This window comes from Mobula hypostoma, chromosome 15 (assembly GCF_963921235.1).
Source record: "Mobula hypostoma chromosome 15, sMobHyp1.1, whole genome shotgun sequence".
Taxonomy (NCBI): Eukaryota; Metazoa; Chordata; class Chondrichthyes; order Myliobatiformes; family Myliobatidae; genus Mobula; species Mobula hypostoma.
Window position 1 is genome coordinate 67,689,680 of NC_086111.1, and position 21,540 is coordinate 67,711,219.

Sequence of the window (21,540 nt, forward strand, 5' to 3'; positions counted from 1 at the left end):
GTTCTGCCTATCTTGTCATATGCCTCCAGGTACTCTGTAACCTCATCCTTGACAATGGACTCCAACAACTTCCCAACCACCGATGTCAAGCTAACAGGTCTATAATTTCCTTTTTGCTTCCTTGTCCCCTTCTTAAATAGCGGAGTGACATTTGCAATCTTCCAGTCCTCCGGAACCATGCCAGAATCTATCGACTTTTGAAAGATCATCGCTAATGCCTCCGCAATCTCCACAGCTACTTCCTTCAGAACACGCGGGTGCATTCCATCTGGTCTGGGAGATTTATCTACCCTTAGACTATACATCCAGAGATAAATTGTATCATTCTCTGAGAAGAAAAGGAATTTAAAAAATCCTAGAGTACGATGAAGTTGGGAATTCACTCCAGAGGAGCTAGTATAGTCCGGAGGGGCTGCATCGTTCCCTTTCACCGGCCGAAATAGCTCAGTTGGGAGAGCGTTAGACTGAAGATCTAAAGGTCCCTGGTTCAATCCCGGGTTTCGGCAGCGCGGGTGTGCATTTTATTGGAGGGCACATTATTAATCCTTTCTTGCCCTCTCGAATAGCTTGTTTCGCCTACTCTCGACTCCTCCTCCAAACTACATTTATTATCAAAGTATGTATGCAGTATACGACTCCAGATTGATCGCCAGCTGACCATTTCCCTCCACTGAAACTGCCCGATCCGCTACCAGTTCGTTTTCTCTCCACGTACTCCAGCCTCTCCTGTATAATGTGTTGCCTTCTCCTTTACATTTTATGTTTATTTGCGTCCGGTTTATGAACTCAGTAAAATATTCTGCACTTGAGATATTTCGATTGGGAAAGGAGAGGAAAGCGGGACGATTATCTTCAAGGGGTAGCAGGGGCAACGTGGATAGAATGGCCTCTACCTGTAGTTTGGGGCTGTGTTGCAGTACAGGTGGCATTTTATCAGGATAGGCAATTACATGAGGAAAAACCGAAAAAAACTAAGATTGCCAACGCATTCGAACAGGCTAGATACTCTACGACAAATTTCAAACACATATTTGTCATCAGCCGAAATAGCTCAGTTGGGAGAGCGTTAGACTGAAGATCTAAAGGTCCCTGGTTCAATCCCGGGTTTCGGCACTATGGGTGGATGCTCCTTTTATTTCACTACGTTATTTTTTTTGGTGAGAACAATTCATACTTCTGTTCCAGTTACATTTTCCATCCGTTTCCTGTTCCGATTTAAATTTCAGATAATAACATTGATGGGTTAAAACAGGTGGTGGGTGGGAGGGCGATACGTCTCCACCAAAGGAGGTGGAACGTGTTCTTCCCTCCGATTGTCTGCAGGTCACCCACGGGCAAGATGTAGCACCTGCCTAGCCCCCCTCACCCCTCTGATCTGGGCCACGTGAAGCCGTGGGATCAGCCGGGGTATGGTCATACGAGCAGCCGGTGCATATCACAAGCCCTGGTCATGAGAACACTGATGCCAGGCAGACAATCTCTGTCAACTAAAACACTCGGAAACTTCTATAGATGTACCTTGGAGACTGCATCACTGTCTGGTATGGGGGGTGGGTGCGACAGCACAGGACCGAAAGAAGGTACAGAAAGTTGTAAAATTAGTCAGCTCCTTTCTTGGGTACTAGCCTCCGGAGTACCTAAAACATCTTCAAGGAGCGTGCCTTAGAAAGGCGACTTTCATGACCCTCATCACCCAGGACATGCCGTCTTGGATGCTGTCCAAGTTACATGCCATCTTGGTTAATATCTCCCATCCACTACATAATGTACTGGGTGGGCACAGGAGTACATTCAGCCAGAGACTCATTCCACCCAGATGCGACACAGAGCGTCATAGGAAGTCATTCCTGCCTGTGGCCATTAAACTTCCCTTGGAGGGTCAGACACCCTGAGCCAATAGGCTGGTCCTGGACTTATTTCCTGGCATAATTTACTTTTTACTATTTAACTATTTATGGTTTATTACTATTTATTATTTATGGTGCAACTGTAACGAAAACCAATTTCCCCCGGGATCAATAAAGTATGACTATGACTATGTCTTCTCATCAGGGAGGAGGTACAGAAGCCTGAAGGCACACACTCAGCGATTCAGGAACAGCTTCTTCCCCTCTGCCATAAGATTCCTAAATGGACACTTTGAATCCGTGAACACTCTGTAAAAAGGATATTATTTCTGTTTTTGCACTATTTTAATCTATTCAACATAGATATACTTACTGTAATTGATTTTCTTTTTTTCTTTTTTTCTTTCTGTGTTATGTATTGCATTGAACTGCTGATGCTAATTTAACAAATTTCACGACACAAGCCAGTGATTCTGCTGCACATGATTTATTAGCGAATGTAATGAACAGCAACAAAATATCTGCCGAAACCCGGGATTGAACCAGGGACCTTTAGATCTTCAGTCTAACGCTCTCCCAACTGAGCTATTTCGGCACCCCACTAGAAGTGCGCTTTCGGTTTGTGGAACAAACTTCTGAGTCAACATTGTGTTAATTTAATTATTTTATATGGAAATATATTTCTTCGAAGTATCTTCAACATGTTCGGTGACAAACCTAGCTCCTAGCTTAGAAACCAGTAAATCAAAAATATGCATTGACCTCTCCCACGCCTTTGGGCGATACGTATCGTTGTCATTCCAGTGACAAACAACGATATTAAATCCTATTTTAAAATGTACCTGGGGATATTTTTTTAAGTCTCCAAAATATTTTTAAAATATTCATTTCAAAACCATTCTTTGCTCAAAAATCTAAAGCACTTATCCAATAATCCAATATCTAGGGGTGTGGCTTTACCAGGATACTGACTGGTTTAGAGGGCATTTGTTATCATGAGAGGCTGGGTAAATTTGGGTTGTTTTCTCCGGAGCAGCGGAGGCTGAGGGGAGATCTGATAGAAGTTTATAAGATTATGAGAGACAGAGATATTGTAGACAGGGAGTATCTGTTCCCCAGGGTTGAAATGTCGGAATACCAGAGGGCATGCATTGAAGGTGAGAGGGGGTAGGTTCAAGGGGGATGTGAGGGGTAAGAGTCATTGATGCCTGGAATGTGCTGCCTGGTATAGTGGTAGACGCAAATACATTAGAAGCTTTTAAAAGACGTTTAGATAGGCACATGAACAGAATATGGGGAAGATGGAGCGATATGGACTTTGTGTAGTATGGGTTTTGAAAATTTACTTCTTAGCGGGTCGGCACAACATAATGGGCCGAATAGACTGTGCTGTACTGTTCTATGTTCTGGTTCCGGGAAAGAAGACTACCCTTTAGAGACCGGCATTGTTAAGAGGCGGTTTTTGTTTGATATTAAGCTACTACTTCCGAATCAGCATTAGCTTTAGTTTGTAAATTCTAGTTAACAATCCTGTTGGCCTAGCGTTTATTATTTTTTCTTTATTTCGGCATAGTTCTAATTGAAAATCAGTGGACTGTTGATGCACTTCAGTGTCACTCTCTGGTACTTGGGCCGTAACCGCACAGCCTTGTCAGTTTTGCGATGCAGTATAGATAACTCTGAATACATAAGTGAGCGTAAGGAAGTCAGGCAGTGAAACACATGAAATGCAAAGATTAGTTTGGGGAAAAAAGATACATTTTCTATTAATATAAAGTAGGGCTACTAGTTTAATGAGATCTTTTCTGTGTAGGGCATGATAAAGTACTGAGAAATAAAGTCACCTCACGGGGAAAGAAGCAACGCAGAGAGGAAACAACAGAGTTTTGATACAGCGAATTCACAACTAGAAGATGCATGAAGGGTCTCGGCGTGGTTTAGCACAACATTGTGGGCCGAAGGGCCTGTTCCTGCTCTGTACTGTTCAATGTTAATCTTAGACCCCGATTTCAAACAAATAGTTTTACTATTAATTTGCAAAACATATTAATGTAATACATATATTGTCAATCGTAAAGACCAGAATGAAAATGATTATATTTCAAAGGAATATATTTACATATTTTGGATTTGAAAAAAAGCATGAAGATAAATAAGAACACACAATATGCTGGAGCGATTCAGCAGGTCAATCAGCATCTATGGAGAGGAATAAACAGCCTCTTGCATTTATGACATAAAAGTGAAAGAAGTTGCATATGTATATATTTTTTAAAATACACATATGTGCATTTTGGTTTTGAATGATCCTGGGGAAGCGAAAGCAGGGCTTCCTATTTTACTTTGACTACAGCAAAATGCTTAAAACTAAAGTCAAGTATTTGGCGCAAATTTTAAGCAAAACAAACGAACAGGCACAATTAATCTACTAAATAACTCCAAATACAGGGCTGCGTAAAATTAAATTTGCGTCCCTGGGTGGGCTCGAACCACCAACCTTTCGGTTAACAGCCGAACGCGCTAACCGATTGCGCCACAGAGACCTGTAAACTAATTCTTCCGCCTATCTATTTGTTGCAGACGATGCCAAGCACAATGTGCCAGTAAAATACAGTATATATTTTTCAACTTGGCAACCCACTAATAAGCACCTGTTTTTTAAAACTTCTTTTTTCTGGCTGGAAATACATCCATCTCTTTAAATAATAAATGTAGGAAACTCAGTAACACCAAACGCAATTTATATTATAAAGTGAATTCCACTGAATTTTTAAAAAAATACTTTATTTTCAAAATTTTCAAAAAAAACAATGAAATCCACAAAAAAAATACCAGCACGTATAAAAAAGAAATAAGCAAAAAAAAAAGACATAACATTAGAGGGATGCCTATTGTACAAAGTGCTCAAAAATACTAAACATTAAATCTCAAATGAGGGCTGTGAGAAATCAGCTGGGGGGAAATTGCTCATCTGCCCCCGGCCTCGTCCAGGTAGGCAAGAAATGGATCCCAGATAGCCAAAAATTTTTTAATTGTATTGGTTCTCAAGAACCTAAGTTTCTCCATTTGTGTGACTGAGATCATATCAGCTATCCATCTCCGAAAGGAAGGGGGAGAAGGCGATTTCCATTCCCTCAAGATAAGTCTTTTGGCAACAATCATCCCCAGCATCAGAGACTGTTGTATGACTGCAGAGAAACAAATAGTAGATTGCGAGCAGCAAAATATAGCGAGACCAGCTTCCAAGGGGGAAGGATCTTTTATAGGCCTTTTAGTACCAGTCGAATATTTTGGACCAAAATCCAGTCAGTAATGGGCAAAACCAAAAGGTGTGTGAAAACGTGGCTTCCGTCCCTTGGCGAGACAGAAGGGTAAATCCTGCGCGATCTAAGTTTAGAGTAATGGAGATGGTGGACAACTTTAAACTGGATCAGTTGGTGCCTGCTGTTAACAGAGCAAGCCTGTATCATAGACAAACACTTATCCCAGACAGCTTCAAATAATTCAATGCCCAACTCCTCTCTCCAGGCGACTCCAATCTTCACAGTAGATGCTACAGTGCAATTATCAAACAAATGTACAAACTTAGAAAAGAGACACCTGGAGTCAGGAGGGGTGAATTCCACAGAATTAACCTGCATCTAGGACACCTTCAAGGACCGATGCCCCCAAAAGGTGCCATCCATCGCAAAAGGATCCCCACCACCTAGGACATGCCCTCTTCTCCTTGTTACCATCAGGGAAGGCACACATCAAATGATTCAGGAACAACTTCTTCGCTTCTATCGTCCGATTTCCAAATGGACATTGAAGCCATGAACGCTACCTATTTTTTTTTATTTCTATTTTTGCACTACTTATTTAATTCAACTATTTTACTTGCTATAATTAGAGGTTTTTTTCTGTGTTGTTATGCATTGCATTGTATTGCTGCCATAAAGACAAATTTCACGACACACACAAAGTGCTGGAGGAACTCAGCAGGCCAGGCAGCGTTTATAGAAGAGAGTACAGTCGACGTTTTGGGCTGAAACCCTTCCGCAGGACCTGGTTGGAGGGTTTCTCCAGCATTTTTGTGTGTGTTGCTCGGATTTACAGCATCTGTTGATTTTCTCTTGTTTGTTTCACGATATATGCGGGTTATATTAAACCTGATTCTGATTCTGAGAATAAATTGCGCGATTCCTGCCTCTGCAGCGCTTTACCTTTCCCACCCACCAGGTTTCACCTATCACCTTAGCCATCCTATTTCCACTCTCCCTATTCTGGCGTTTTTCCCCTTCCTTTCCAGTCCTGATGAAGGGTCTCGGCCCGAAACGTCGACTGTTTATTCATTTCCGTAGATGCTGCCTGACCTGGAGCAGATGATTTCTCCCACACTACTCCACAAACTTGTCCGCCAGTCCTTTGTACTCGGACTCCTGCCCATCTCTGATACACCCAAGCTCCGCAGAGTCATCAGAGATGTCTGCAGGTGATGAGACTCAGAGTTGTACTGAAAGTCTGGGGTGTACAGTGTGAACAGAAACAGAGACAGGACAGTCCCTTGTGGGGCTCCAGTAACACCACCACCATCTCAGACAGAGAACTACCCAGCTGTACAAACTGGGGTCTATCTGTCAGGTAGTCAGTAATCCAGGAGATAGTGGATTTGTCTACGCCCATTGTTTGCAGCTTCATGCTCAGAAGAAGAGGCTGGATTGTATTGAATGCACTAGAGAAATAAAAAATTATGATGCTCACAATACCACCAGTATCATCCCGGTGGGAGTGAGCTCTCTGCAATACGTAGATGATGGCATCATCCACTCCCACATGAGGTTGGTAGGCAAACTGTAGAGGGTCCAATGAAGATTCCACCTGTGGTCCAAGGTAAGTCAGGACCAGCCTCTCCAGCACGTTCATCACATGAGATGTGAGGGCAATTGGTCTGTAGTCATTAAATTTAGATGGAGTCACCTTCTTGGGTACAGGAACCAAGCAGGAAGTCTTCCAGAGCACCGGTATCCTTTCCTGACTCAGACTCAGATTGTAAAGGTGCTGCAAAACACCAGAGAGCTGACTTACACAGGCCTTCAGCACCCTGGGGCTCATACCATCCAGTCCAGCAGCCTTGCCATGATGTGGTCTCTCTAGCTGTCTCTGAACTTGACCTGCAGTCACAGTCAGGCAGGGGAGGGCGGTCATCCCCTTGGAGGCAGGACACTCCAAAGTTGGGTGGTTTGGTACACAAGGCAGACCACAGTACGTGTGCTTGCAACACTGTTTGTCTGACAGAGTGATCAGTAGCACTGGGGCTCCACAGGGGACTGTCTTGTCTTCATTCCTCTTCACCAGTTACACCGTGGACTTCAACTACTGCACAGAGTCTTGTCATCTTCAGAAGTTTTCGGATGACTCTGCCATAGTTGGATGCATCAGCAAGGGAGATGAGGCTGAGTGCAGGGCTACGGTAGGAAACTTTGTCACATGGTGTGAGCAGAATTATCTGCAGCTTAATGTGAAAAAGGCTAAAGAGCTGGTGGTAGACCTGAGGAGAGCTAAGGTACCAGTGACCCCTGTTTCCATCCAGGGGGTCAGTGTGGACATGGTGGAGGATTACAAATACCTGAGGATACGAATTGACAATAAACTGGACTGGTCAAAGAACACTGAGGCTGTCTACAAGAAGGGTCAGAGCCGTCTCTATTTCCTGAGGAGACTGAGGTCCTTTAACATCTGCCGGACAATGCTGAGGATGTTCTACGAGTCTGTGGTGGCCAGTGCTATCATGTTTGCTGTTGTGTGCTGGGGCAGCAGGCTGAGGGTAGCAGACACCAACAGAATCAACAAACTCATTCGGAAGGCCAGTGATGTTGTGGGAATGGAACTGGACTCTCTGACGGTGGTGTCTGAAAAGAGGATGCTGTCCAAGTTACATGCCATCTTGGACAATGTCTCCCGTCCACTACATAATGTACTGGTTGGGTACAGGAGTACATTCAGCCAGAGACTCATTCCACCAAGATGCAACACAGAGCGTCATAGGAAGTCATTCATGCCTGTGGCCATCAAACTTTACAACTCCTCCCTTGGAGGGTCAGACACCCTGAGCCAATAGGCTGGTCCTGGACTTACTTCCTAGCATAATTTACATATTATTATTTAACTATTTATGGTTTTATTACTATTTAATTATTTATGGTGCAACTGTAACGAAAATCAATTTCCCCCGGGATCAATAAAGTATGACTATGACTATGACTATGAAGACCTCACAAGAGGGGAGGGAGGGGTGGAGGGAGAAGGCTGGAGGCAGTGAGGGTGTGTGATTTGGGCAAGTGCGGGAGGGGACAGCAGGAGGTCCCATGCTGAACCTGTTGAAAAACAAGTTCAATTCATTGGCCCTATCCAGGCAGCTCTCGATCTTCCTACCCCTAACCTTGAAGCCAGTGATCTGCTTCATGCCCGACCACATGCCCCTTATGCTATCTTGCTGGAGCTTGTACTCCAGCTTCCCCTTGTAGGATTCTTTGCACTCCCTCAGCTTTACCCTCAGTTCATTCTGTAGCCGCCTCAGTACTTGTCCATCTCCAGACCTGAAGGCTTTCTTCCTCGTATTCAAAAGTCCTTTCAGGTCACTGGTGATCCAGGGCTTGTTGTTGGTGAAGCAGTGTAGTGTCCTGGTTGGCAAGATGGTGTCTCACAGAGTTTGATGTAGTCTGTGATACAATCAGTCATTTTGTTAATGTTCCTCCCTGTGTGGCTCACATAACACATCCCAATCTGTTTTACAGAAGCATTCCTGCAGTGCCTGAGTCCACCTCTTTACAATCCTTGTCCTTGTTGGCAGGACCAGGTTGTGATCAGACCTGGCTTGTGGGGGAAGGCCACAGGCACTGTATGTGTCCTTTACATTCACATACAGAAAGTCTAGTGATCTATTGTCCCACGTAGGGCAGCAGACATATTGATTAAAAAGTTGGTGTGGCACACTCCCCAGCACGTTCTTAGCTTGTGTTGGTTGTTAACACAAATGACACATTCTGCTGTATGTTTTGATGTACAAATCGGAGCATAATTAGGCCATTTGGCCCATCGAGCTTGTCTGGCATTTGATCGTGGCTGAACCATTTTCCCTCTCAACCCTACTCTCCTGCTTTCTCCCCTTAACCGTTCACACCCTGACTTATCAAGAAACTACCAAGCTCCGCTTTAAATACACTGAATGACTTGGCCTCTACAGCCGTCTGTGGCAAGGAATTCCAAAGATTCACCACCCTCGGGCTAAAGAAATTCCTCTTCATCTTCATTCTAAATGGGTGCCCTTGATTCAGAGGCTGAACTCTCTAAGTCCTAGACTCCCATACTACAGAAAACATCCTTTCCACACGCACTTTATCTAGCCCTCTAGTCCTAGACTCCCATGCTATAGAAAACATCTTCACATGCAATCTATCTAGGCCTTTCAACAGTAGTTAGGTTTTAATGAGAATACCCCCCTCCCCATTCTTCTAAATTCCAGTGATAATAAATAAACGTGATACATAAGTAAAGTGAATGTAACTTTATTTGACTTTTTTAGCAAACGAAAAGGTCAAAAGCCTTATATCTTAAGTGAAGACATTGGAACTATATTCTTATATGGTTTCTCTTTCACTACTCTGTCTCCCTTCAGTCCAGCTCTCAATTTCTCCCTCTGTCTTTCCCCATCTCTACACGATATTAGTTACTAATGTAGTTGACATTAAGGCATTTTAATGGATAAGTAATTAGGTTGGCAAGCACTTAATATCTATCCCTAATTCCCACGAGAAGATGGCAGCGAAGGAGCTATCTTTCACCACTCCGGTTGACGTTGCGAAGGTATTCCCACAATGCTCTTGTACAGGATTTACACCCTGCTGCAGTTGAATAAATGGAAGTGCTGTATACTTCCAAACCATGGAATGGGGAATTGTAGGTAACGATGTTTCAATGCGCCTGTTGTACTTGTCCTTCTGGGTACTTACTACTGTTGTGCTGTAAGCGTTTCACATGCAGTGAAGGTCCTCCATCTTCTGGTGGTGCTCAGAGCTTCCTTCGTCATGTCAGTAACTTCCTATCTGTTTCCAAAGCAGGCAGTCATGCAAGCTCCAGGTGGAGAGTCAGGAATACCTTTGCACTCAGATGTAGAAGGATTGTTCATTGCTGTTTCTGTAACAATTTTGTTTTACTGGTCAGGGTTGCTAGCCCTGAGCTGAACCCCCCGACCCTGGAGGAGTGGTGGACCACTTTTACCCTACCCTTTGACCTGTTAGGCAAAGGTGACCCTACCAAGAGCCAAAGCATAAAGCCCTGACTCCAGCCAACGAAGCTCTCTGGGTCATTGAGGCACGCAATCTGCGACAAGGTTGTGTTCCTCTTGGGGGATCCGTCTGGGTAGAGATCATGGATCTGGCAGTCCTGATGCAGGTTTCCACCAGAAGTGTCAACAGCTCCTCTCCCTCCACAGGTGCTGCCCGACCCATTGAGTTCCTCTGGCAGTTTGTTCTTCTGTGTGGATCTGGGATGTGTTATCCCAATCGGCTGGGCATGTGATCTTTTTGTACAGCAACTATGGTGAAGAGAGTGTAACCATAGGTTGGTGGATGTGGTTTAGAGGAATTTATTCAGGATGGTATCTTACTAATCCTTCAGTTTTTCTGTGTGTTCCCTTCCCATAGTTTTTACTGACTCTCTCTGGTTCTTCCCTATTCTATAAGGTTATCAGAGATGCTACAGAGAGACAGCCCCAGTCCAAAGTCGAGTCTCAGTCCAGCCATCAGTTGAGGCAGGGCTTACATTCCATAATGGATTACAAGCTGAAGCAGCATCGCTGACAACATCATATTCCTTCCTGATGAGCTTAACAAGATTCAAGATTAAGCTTTATTTATCACGTGTACATCAAAACATGCAGAGAGATGCATAATCTGTGTTGACGACCAACACACCCAAGGATGTGCTGGGGGCACCCTGCAGGTGCCACCACACGTCCCCGCACCAACATAGCATGCCCATAGTGTCCAGGGCACATTCTACACACGTTGTGAACAGAAAGGAAAGTGTACACCACCACTTCTCACAATCGGCATTGTTATAGTTTTACCTTGTGCGAATGTAATGCACTGTGTAATGATTTGATCTGTATGAACAATATGCAAAACAAGCTTTTCACTGTATCTTAGCACATGTGACAAGAATAACCCAATAGATTAGATTATGAGAACACTCAGTCCTCCTTTATTGTCATTTAGAAATGCATACATGCATTAAGAAATGATACAATGTTTCTCCGGAGTGATATCACAGAAAACAAGACAGACCAAAGACTAACACTGACAGAACCACATAATTATAACGTATAGTTACAGCAGTGCAAAGCAATACCATAATTTGATAAAGAACAGACCACAGGCACAGTAAAAAAAAAGTCTCAAAGTCCTGAGTCCCCAATAGCAGGCGGCAAAAGGGAGAAACTCCCTGCCATAAATCTCCAGGCACCGTCAACTTGCCGATACCTTGGAAGCAGCCGACCACAGCCGACCCTGAGTCCATCCGTCAGAAAACTCCGAGCTTCCGAGCAGCCCCTCTGATACAGCCTCCCGAGCGCCATCCTCTGCTGAGCGCCTTCGACCTCCCCCCGGCCGCTGAAACACGCAAAGCCGAGGATTTCAGGGCCTTCAGCTCTGGAGATTCCGGTAACCATTCTGGTTACCAATACTTTTCTTAAACACAGTAGATTCTGCAGATGCTGGAAATCCAGAGCCGCACACAAAACGCTGAAGGAACTCAGCAGGTCAGGCAGCATGTATGGAGGGGAATAAACAATCGACGTTCCGAGCCGTGACACTTCATCGGGGGAGCCGGATTTTAAGCTGGCAGGTGATAGGTGAAACTAAGTGATGGGGGTGAGCTGATGAATCAAGAAGCTGGGAGGCGATAGGTGCAAGATGTAAAGGACTGAAGAAGAAGGAATCTGATAGGAGAGGGGAGTGGATCATGGGAGAAGGAGAAGGAGGAGGGAAACCAGTGGGAAGTTGCGGGTAGGCGAGGAGAAGATAAAGAATAAGAAAGGAGCCGGAATGTGGAATGGAAGACGAGAGAAGGGGATAGGGGCTAGAGCTTTTTTTCCTATTGATGACTATGTTCTCCATTCTGTACATATCTCCTGGCCCTTTCCCCTTTTCCTTCCATGCCTGCCTACAGTTCATTTGACAGTTTCCCTTTTCTCTATCAAATGAGTTACCTCAACCCAGAACACAATTCAGAATCATGTTAAGTGACTGCTCAGATGGCGCTTTGCCTTGAAGCTTATGAGAAACATTAACATTCGCTCTTTTAAAAGGGTTGAAATTTAATTTTGATACTATAATTAACCTTAATCCATGTCAGAAAGGTGCATCGGCTATGATTTATAATATTATTATGAAACTTAGGAAAGCTCCATTTGATAAGATTAGGGTAGATTGGGAACAGGAATTGGGGTCTATCGTTTCTGTGGATGACTGGGGCAGATTTTACAATTAGTCAATACTTCCTCTATCTGTGTTAAACATTCCCTAATTCAATTTAAAGTTGTTCATAGAGCACATATGTCCAAAGATAAATTAGCTCGCTTTTATTCTCATATTAATCCTTTTTGTGATAGATGTCCGGGGCAGATAGCCTCTTTAACTCATATGTTTTGGTCTTGTCCTACTCTGGAAACTTTTTGGAGAGACATTTTTAATATTATCTCCAAGGTATTGAATATAGATATCTCTCCTCACCCTATTACTGCTATCTTCGGACTACCTAAAATTTCCAGTAATCTTTCTCCTTCAGTCCGTAGAATGATTGCATTTCTTACTTTAATGGCGAAAAGATGTATCTTACAACATTGGAAAGAGCCTAATGCTCCAACTACCTTTTTTTGGTTTTCTCAGATGATATTATGCTTGAATTTGGGTAAAATTAGAAGCAATCTTTATGATTCCTCATTTAAATTTGAACAGACCTGGAGATCTTTTATTCAATATTTTCATTTAATGTAATATATACCCTTCTTGTTTTTTTTTTACTGTTTTTAATGGAGGTCGGGATTGAGGACGTGATTTTAAGTTTTTTAACTCTGTTTGGTTTCAAGTTAGCCCATTGCTTTGCTTTGCTTTTAGTTAGTTGCACGGTGGGTTTTTTTGGGTTTTTATTTTTCCTTTTCTCTATTGATATATATATAAAAATTAGTATACTATTATGTTACCTTGGTACGTTATGTTTAAATTATATTGTTTGTATCTTTTTTTTGTATTAATATCTCCTGTAAGTTTATTATATTCTAACAGTGTATTAGTGCCTATATGGCTTACCTTTTTGTATACTTATTCAATAAAAAGATTTAAAAAGAAAGAAATTTAATTTTGAATCCAGTCTTTATAACTTAAAAGTGTATTTGGACAAATCCAGATTTCTGATCTGCCGCAGATACTACAGTTGGCAACTTAATGCTTTTTCTATTACTGCAAATAGCATTGGAAAGGAGATGAAAGATTCTGCTGTACAGTATCAGTGCTAAACTTAACCAGTTAATTGCCCACACTTTTCCCCCTGATCTCAAGACAAACTTTGGAGTCTTTTCCATTCTCCCTACTGGTAAGCGGTTTCTCCATTAAATCTGATCCATGTTCCCATAAGGTTGAACTCCCTACTTACCATTCATTTATGCACAGCAAACTCCTCCTGACAGAAATGTGGTCGTAACAAGATAATAAAAGAAAGTAGGAGCAGGAGTAGGCCACTCAGCCCATCAAACCAGCCCTACTGTTCAATAAGACACAGGAGCAGATTCTGCGGTTCGGCAGTTCTGGCCACTGAGCTTCCTCTGCCATTGCATCATAGAACATAGAACGTAGAAATCTACAGCACATTACAGGTCCTTCAGCCCACAATGTTGTGCCAACCATGTAACCTACTCTAGAAACTGCCTAGAATTACCCTACTGCATAGCCCTCTATTTAAGTTCCATGTATCTATCTAAGAGGCTCATAAAAGACCCTATTGTATCTGCCTCCACCACTGTTGCTGGCAGGGCATTCCAGACACTCACCACTCTCTGTGTGAAAAGGTTACCTCTGATATCCCCTCTGTACCTTCTTCCAAGCACCTTAAAACTATGCCCCTCATGTTAGCCATTTCAGCCCTGGGAAAAAGCCTCTGACTATCCACACGATCAATTCATCTCATCATCTTCTACACCTCTATCAGGTCACCTCTCATCCTCCGTCGTTCCAAGAATAAAAGGCCAAGTTCACACTGCCAAGAATTTTACCATTAATACTATATTCTGTCTTCAAATTTGACCTCCAAAATGAACCACTTCACATTTATCTGAGTTGACCGCCATCTGCCACTTCTCAGCCCAGTTCTGCATCCTATGAATGTCCTGCTGTTGCCTCTGACAACCCTCTAGACTACCCACAACACCCTCAACTTTTGTGTCATCAGCAAACTTACAAAACCACCCTTCTACTTCTTCATTCGGGTCATTTATAAAAATCACAAAGGGGAGGGGTCACAGAACAGATCCCTGCAGAACACCACAGGTCACTGACCTCATTGCAGAATATAAACCATCTACAACCACCCTTTGCCTTCTGTGGGCAAGCTAATTCTGGATCCAGAAAGCAAGGTCACCTTGGATCCCATGCCTCCTTACTTTCTGAATGAGCCTTACGTGGGGAACCTTATCGAATGCCTTACTGCATGGCTGATTTTTTTTTATCCCTTGTTGACAACGCAACTGCCTTTGGATCTTTTGAACCAAAAATGGTGGTGAATCAGCATATAAGATGGAGATTGAAAATCTGGCTGAGTGATGCTACAACAACCTCTCACTCAATGTCATGGCTATTTTTAGTTAACCCAAAATACTCTGCAGATGCTGGGGTCAAAGCAATACTCACAACATGCTGGAGGAACTCAGCAGGTTGGGCAGCATCCGTGGAAATGATCAGTCAACATTTTGGGCTGGAACCTTCGTTCCTTCGTCCTGACTGATCATTTCTATGGATGCTACCTGACCTGCCGAGTTCCTCCGGCGTGTTGTGAGTGTGGCTATTTTTAGCTGTCTTCTGTTGGTTTTTAAAAGCTTCCTAATCCTCTAACTTCTCACTAACTTTTTCTCAATCATATGCTTTGGCTTTTATGTTGGCTTTGACCTCCCTTGTCAGCCATGGTTGTATCATCCTGTCTTTAGATACTTCTTCTTTGGGATGTATCTATCCTGTGCCTTCTGAATTGCTCCCAGAAAACTCCAGCCACTGCTGCTGTGCCATCATCCTTGCTAGTGATTCCTTCCAATCAATTTTGGCCAACTCTTCTCTCATGCCTCTGTAATTCCCTTTACTCTGTGGTAATACTGATACACTTGACTTTAGCTTCTCCCTCTCAAATCGCAGGGTGAATTCTATCATATTATGATTACTGTCTCCCAAGGGCTCCTTTATCTTAAGCTCCCTAATAGCCAATGAGCCAATAGGCTGGTCCTGGACTTATTTCCTGGCGTAATTTACATATTACTATTTAACTATTTATGGTTTTATTACTATTTAATTATTTATGGTGCAATTGTAATGAAAACCAATTTCCCCAGGGATCAATAAAGTATGACTATGACTATAACTAATCAAATCTAATTCAATACACTGCACCCAATGCAGAATAGCTGATTCCCTAGTGGGCTCAATCACAAGATGCATCTCATAGGTCTTCCCCCCTCCCCCAGCATTCTTCTGAACTCTGGTGATTATCAAATGCTCCTCTCACATTAACCCTTTCATTCCTGAGATCATGGCTGATCTGGGATGGCGTCCGCTCGTCTTGTGTTTCCTAACTCTCAATTCCTCGAACTTACAAATATTTACTTTAAATAATATTGAGAACACAAGTTGTAGAGTCCTTGAATGTGAGTCCATAGCTTGTGGAATCAGTTCAGGTTTGGAGTGAGTGAAGTTATCCCCTCTGGTTCAGGAGCCTGATGGTTGAGGGGTAATAACTGTACTTGCATCTGGTGGTGCAGGACTTAAAGCTCCTGTACCTCCTTCCCAATGCAGCAGTGAGAAGAATGCATAGCCTGGATGGCAGGGGTCCTTGATAATGGATGCTGCCTTCTTGTGCCAGCATTCCTTGTAGATGCGTTCAGTAGAGGGGAGGGTTTAGTGGAGGGTTTCACCTGTAATGGACTGGGTTGTATCCACTGCTTCGTACATTAAGAAACCTGCAGTCTTCTACAAAGTAGTGGATCTTCTGCAGCATTTGAGAGGGCAGAGTTCAATAATTAGAAACAGTCAAAGTGAAAGTCTATAGGTTATTAGATACAGTGCAAATCGATAGATATGTATAATTGGGGGATGGGTCAAAGATCAGTTCTGTTTTTATTGAATAACAGTATAGGGTCAAAGGACAAAGGGTTTATTTCTGTATCTGTATTGTACTTTCTTTCAGGAAGAAAACCTGTCATACAATCAAATTATCAGCAAAAAATGCAAAAGATTTTGAGGATCAGCTGGAAGGACAGACACACTAACATCAGAAGCCAACGTGAACATCATCTCCACCACGATAAAGCAACACCGACTCCGATGGATAGGTAAGGTCATCCAGTGGTCTAACTCACTTCTCCTCAAACAGATCCCAATAAAGGGAGGTCAGTGAGCAAAGGAAATGTTTCAAAGACAACATCAAAATCAGCCTGAAGAAATTCAACATTACATCTAAAAACTGGGGAGGCGTTGCACTCAGTAGACACACCTGGAGGAAATCTGTTCAAGATGGAGCTGCGTTACATGAGATCGACACAGGGAACAAACGGCAGCTTCGGAAGGAGAGTCTGAAAAACCAAAGGACTCAGTCACTTACCACAGCCACCACTCAGTCATGCACACACTGAACTAGGATATGTGGATTCCAGATCGGCCTCTACAGGCGCCAGAGGACCGACCAATACACAACCCCTTAGGAGAAGCTGTCAACTCAGTCTGCTCCATCACGGCCACTTACCTCCCCAGAATCCAGGACATCTTCAAGCAGCGATCCTCAGCATTGACAACACCTTCAAAAGGCGACGCCTCGAAAAGGCGGCATCCATCATTAAGGTCTCCCACCACCCAGGTCATGCCCATTTCTCATTGCTACTATCAAGGAGGAAGTACAGGAGCCTGAACACGCACACTCAACGACTCAGGAACAGCTCTTTCTGAATGCATATTGAACGGACGAAAACTCACTCACTACTTTTTTCCACCGCTTATTTAATAAAATATACACACACAAAGGACTGTGAGAACAGGCGAAGGGTCATAGGGGTCTCCCTACCATCCATCGAGGACACTTATCGGGAGTGCTGCATACACAGGTACTTAGTTTTGTTTAGGATCCCACCCATCCATCCAGCACCCTCTTTGACTTTCTACCATCAGGAAGGAAACTCCGATGCATAAAGACAAGAATGGTCAGGATGGGAAACAGTTTTTTCTCTCAGGCCATCAGGCTTCTGAACTCCTTGCTGCATCACATTCGAAGTGTCACCAGATAATTTGTACTGTACCCTACGATATTTAATTTATGCACTTTATTTTGTTTATCTATGCATAATTTATTTGTCAACTTAATTCTTACTTTCCCAAGTTATTGTGTGTTATGTGTACTACTGTGCTTTACACCCTGGTCTGGAGAAATGTTGTCTTGTTTGGCGGTATACAAGTATATCCTCCCGGGAGGGGGGGGAGAAGATGGCGGCGCGACGGCAGCACGCGCGGCCACTTCGGTGATGAATATCTGTGATCTGTCAAGTAGGGGACCGTGCACAATCCTGATTTGATGGAGACGGACGTGAGAGTACGGAGGAACATCTGTAGAAACTTCTGAAATTCCTGCTTCGCTGCCGCTGCTACTGTGTGGTAACCGGAATCTCCGGAGCAGAAGGTCCCGAAATCCTCAGCTTTGCGTGTTTCAGCGGCCGGGGAGAGGTCGAAGGCGCTCGGCAGAGGTTGGCGCTCGGGAGGCTGTATCGGAGGGGCAGGTCGGAAGCTCCAGGTTTTTCGGACGGATGGACGCAGTGTTGGCTGCTTCCAAGGCATCGGCAAGTTGTCGGTGCCTGGAGGTTTATGGCAGGGAGTTTCTCCCCTTTGCCGCCTGCTAGCGGGGACTCGGGAGTCGATCGACTCGGGGACTTTGAGACTATTTTTTTACAGTGCCCATGGTTTGTTCTTCTTCAAATTATGGTATTACTTTGCACTGCCGTAACTATATGTTATAATAATGTGGTTCTGTCAGTGTTAGTCTTTGGTCTGTCCTGTTTTCTGTGATATCACTCCGGAGAAACACTGTATCATTTCTTAATGCATATATGCATTTCTAAATGGCAATAAAAGAGGACTGAGTGTTCTCATAATCTAATATAGTTAAATGACAATAAACTTGACTTGACTTGATATATATATTTTTTTACTGTAATTCACAGATTTTGTTATTATTATTGCAATGAACTGCTGCCACATAACAGCACATTTCATGGCATATGCTGGTGATATTAAACCTGATTCTGATTCTGAACATTATATTTGACTAACAACACACATCAAAGTTGCTGGTGAACGCAGCAGGCCAGGCAGCATCTCTAGGAAGAGGTACAGTCGACGTTTCGGGCTGAGACCCTTCGTCAGGTTTATATTTGACTGGAGTGATTGTTTTTTTATCAGCAAAACCAAAGAGCTGATTATTGACCACAGGAGGAAGAAGTCAGAGGTCCATGAGCCAGTCCTCATAAAGGGGAACGGAGGTGGAGAAGGTCAGTAACTTTAAATTCCTTGGCGTTATCAGATCACTTCACTTTGACTTGAAGTCTTGCCTCAACACCATAACGATGGCATGGGCTTTAACTGAGCTCTCAGTAACGTTGCAAATCAAGTAATTGTAGCAGGCAATTGAGAGGTGGATATTACATGGTGACCTTTCCAGGGATTCCCTCATCCCTGGAAACAACATTATAAATAACAACATGGAATCTGAGAACCAGCTCCACTCACTAACTCCCATGTGGTTAATCCTGATGGGTACTTTTGTGGATGTACTAATGGGAGTGTCGAAAGGCTGGTACTTTTCAATGCTGCCTGGGCAACTCTCCAAAACCAAAAGGCAGCCACTGATTCCAGTGAAATGCTGCAAATCTACCACGAGATAAGCAGTACGTGAAAAAAAAAGACGCAAATGTCTTTTCAAAAAATAAGACACTGTATTGCATTACAGAAAACCTGTGCACGTCTGCTACGGATTCTCATACTCTCTATCAGTTCCAGATTCATTTATTTATCACATCTACATCAAAACACACAGTGCAATGCATCATTTCTGTTAACAACCAAGGACGTATTGCAACAGCTCAGGAATGTCGCCACTCATTCCGGCACCAACAATTGCTTCATCTATTCCCTTTTCCTAACTTTGACTTTTTCTGGATCATTCCTTATTTTAAGCCGCAGAATTATTTCCATTCTGTAAACTAAGGGTGCAGGGGAGAATAGACCATGAGACGTAAGAGCAGAATTAGGCCATTTGGCCCATTGAGCCCTGTTTACTCACAAGGGATGTCGCTGATATTGGACGATTTGACGTGTAAGGAGAGACTGGATAGGCTGGGACTGTTTTCCCCGGAGTGTAGGAGGCTGAGGGGCGACCTTTGTAGGATCTCGAGGGCCGCAGATAAGGTGAGTAGGCACCATTATCTTAGGGTAAGGAAGTCTAAAACTAAGGTGGTACAGGTTTTGGTGAGAGGGGAAGGGTCAAAGGGGGCCTGAGGGGTGACTTTTTCACACAGAATGTGGTGGGCATATGGAATGAGGTGCTAGAACTGGGTTTCCCAACCAGGGGTCCATGGACCCTTTGCTTTTTGGTATTGGTCCATGATATAAAAAAGGTTGGGAACTACTGGGTGAGAGGAAGTGGAAGAGGTGGGTATGGTTACAATGCTAATGAGACTTTTAGACAGATATATGGAGACACAAGATAGACTGCAGATGCTGGACATCTGGAGGAATTCAATGGGTCAGGCAGCAACTGTGGAGGAAAATGAACAGACAACATTTCAGGTCAAAACCCTTCATCAGGAACTGAGGAATTGTTGAAATGACAGGTACGCAGTTCGGAAAAGTTGTGAGGGATATAAGCCAAACGCCAGGAAATGGGATTAGCTCTTGGTCAGCAGGGATGAGTCGGGTCGAAGGGCCTTTTTTTCCGTGCTGTATAACTATGACTCTGTGATCCAAGACCCTAAAAACGAAAATGCTCATCTTCCAGGGCACCGTGTCACTTCGAAGCACCTCTAGCGCTCCCTGGTGTCCTGTTGCAGGATTGCAGTATATACGTCATCTAAAGCAACACACACAAAATGCTGGAGGAGCTCAGCAGGTCAGGCAGCCTCTATGGAAGTGAATAAACAGCCAATGTTTTGGGTCGAGACGCTTCTTCAGGACTGAAAAGGAAGATCCCAAAATAAAAAGGGTTGGGGGGGGGGGAAGGAGGCTAGCTAGAAGGTGACAGGTGAAGCCAGGTGGGTAGGAAAGGTAAAGAGCTGGAGAGGAAGGAATCTGATAGGAGAGGAGGGTGGACCATAAGAGAAAGAAAAGGAGGAGGGGACATAGGGGGAGGTGATAGGGAGGTGAGAGGTGAGAGGTCAGAGTGGGGAACGGAAGAAGTGGGGAGGGGGAGGGGAAAGTTTTTTTACTGGAAGGAGAAATCAATAGTTAAGGGTTGGAGGCTACCCAGACAGAATATAAGGTGTTGCTTGTCCATCCTGAAGGTGGAACAACATGTTGGAACAGGAATGTGAATTGGAATTAAAATGTTTGGCCATCTCTCTATGTTGCTCCCATTCCAGAACCTTGATATACTGATAATTTTTGGGTATGCCCATGCTTGGAGGTAGAATTCCAAGTCACGTCAACTTGTTTGCTGAAGAAGGATCATGTTAGACTCAACGTCCACCAAACAGGTCCATGAAGCCAGAGGTCCACGAGCCAGTCATCATTAGGGAATCTGGGATGAAGGGGGTCAATAACCTTAAATTCCTTGGTGTTATCATATCAATGGATCTGTCCAGGGAGAAGCACGTAAATACCATTACAAAGAAGGCACAGCAGCATCTCTACTTTCTTAGAAGTTTGCATAGATTTGGTATGTCACCAAAAACTTTGACAAACTTCCATAGGTACACAGTAGAGAGTGTCCTAACTCTATCCATACTAACCTTTGGCCTTAACAGTCACATACCTGCAGATACTGATTGCAACGTTTCAGTGGTAAATCCGACCATCTTCCTCGGGCACAAGTTGGGGTTTACTGTCGAAATGTTACAATCAGTATTGGTAAGTATGTGACTGTTAGGCCAAAGGATGGATAGATTTGATAACCAGTCACAAAGCTACCGTAGTCAGTACCCTAACTCGCTGCATCATGGCCTCAGACGGAAACACGAATGCCCAGAAATAGGGAAAAAAAAACAGAGAAAAAGGTGGACACAGACAAGTCCATCACAGGCAAAGCCCTTCCCACCTCTGAGCATATTTACATGGAGCGCTGTTACAAGAAAGCAGCATCCATCATCAAGGACCCCCACCATCCAGGTCATGGTGTCTTCTCACTACTACCATCTGGCAGGAGG

The 21,540-nt window shown here is 43.7% G+C and overlaps 4 non-coding genes across 4 annotated transcripts; 2 read left to right on the plus strand and 2 right to left on the minus strand.

Annotated features, from left to right (window-relative positions):
- Positions 1–433: 433 nt before the first annotated feature.
- Positions 434–506, plus strand: trnaf-gaa (transfer RNA phenylalanine (anticodon GAA)). The gene has a single exon. It is a non-coding gene; the product is annotated as a tRNA-Phe (tRNA).
- A 534-nt stretch (positions 507–1,040) lies between these two features.
- On the plus strand, positions 1,041–1,113 carry trnaf-gaa (transfer RNA phenylalanine (anticodon GAA)). The gene has a single exon. It is a non-coding gene; the product is annotated as a tRNA-Phe (tRNA).
- A 1,256-nt stretch (positions 1,114–2,369) lies between these two features.
- Positions 2,370–2,442, minus strand: trnaf-gaa (transfer RNA phenylalanine (anticodon GAA)). Its single transcript has one exon. It is a non-coding gene; the product is annotated as a tRNA-Phe (tRNA).
- Positions 2,443–4,316: 1,874 nt separating this feature from the next.
- Positions 4,317–4,390, minus strand: trnan-guu (transfer RNA asparagine (anticodon GUU)). Its single transcript has one exon. It is a non-coding gene; the product is annotated as a tRNA-Asn (tRNA).
- Between the last annotated feature and the right edge of the window lie 17,150 nt (positions 4,391–21,540).